Genomic DNA, 1,016 nt, shown 5'->3' with positions numbered 1-1,016 from the left:
GTGAGCCTGGACCTCTTCCTTTGCTCTCTTTAGCTAGACTGCAGCACTGAGTCCTGTCCATTATCCCCTTTTCAGAATAAGTGCTAAACTACTAAAATTCTGAACATCAGCATTGTGAGCCTGGATTTGAACCCTTGTCAATCATGATTGAAATACATACTCCTGGAATGCATATGGTACTTGATGCTTTTTAGAGTCATTCATTCAAGCATTAGTGATTGGGTGACCCTACTAAGATGTATTTTAAGTGCTGTGATGAATATAAATATGAAACAATAAAGGGAAGAGTAGTTATTCCTACTGATGTGGAGAGAGGGGTTCCTGAACAGTTATACCAGAAAAAAAAACATTGGTGAATATTAAAAATAATAAGCAATATTTTGTCTGGTAAACAAAGAGGGTCCATCAATCAGGGTTGCCATCAGATGAGGTCTGAAAGGCCAGCAAAAGCCAGGTTATGGGAGCCAGTCCTTGATACTCAGGATGCATATATGAGTTTTATAACTTTAGCAATCTTCATGAAGCACTCTTTACTGGTAAAATGTAAGGAGAGGGCCCTCTTTCAAAGTCTTACAAAACCTCATCCTAAGTAGAGTCCTGGTCACTTTTTAGCAATCCCAAGACCAACTCATCAGCTTTCTGAGATTCAGTCAGACAGCACCTGGGATCCTCAATCTATTATTCACAAATTTTGCCAAACATAATTGAAGCCAAATATGTCTAATCCTTCTATACCCTCAACATTCTTGATCACATTTCCTACCTGCTCTGTACTTTCTCTCTCCCATATCCTTCCACTATTTTTCTTTAATACAATTTTATTATGAAAAAAAATATACATGTTTATTGTAGACAACTTAGAAAACATTTTCAAAGTAGAACGAATAAAGCAAAAGTCATCCACTGGGGTACCAACATCCAACTATATACAGACTAGAGGCCTGGTGCACAAAAATTTGTGCACTGGGGGGGGGTCCCTCAGCCCAGCCTGCACCCTCTCCAATCTGGGACCCCTC

Source organism: Myotis brandtii, unplaced genomic scaffold, assembly GCF_000412655.1.
Source record: "Myotis brandtii unplaced genomic scaffold, ASM41265v1 scaffold752, whole genome shotgun sequence".
Taxonomy (NCBI): Eukaryota; Metazoa; Chordata; class Mammalia; order Chiroptera; family Vespertilionidae; genus Myotis; species Myotis brandtii.
The sequence above is the reverse complement of the archived record's forward strand: the minus strand, read 5'-3'. Positions refer to the sequence as shown.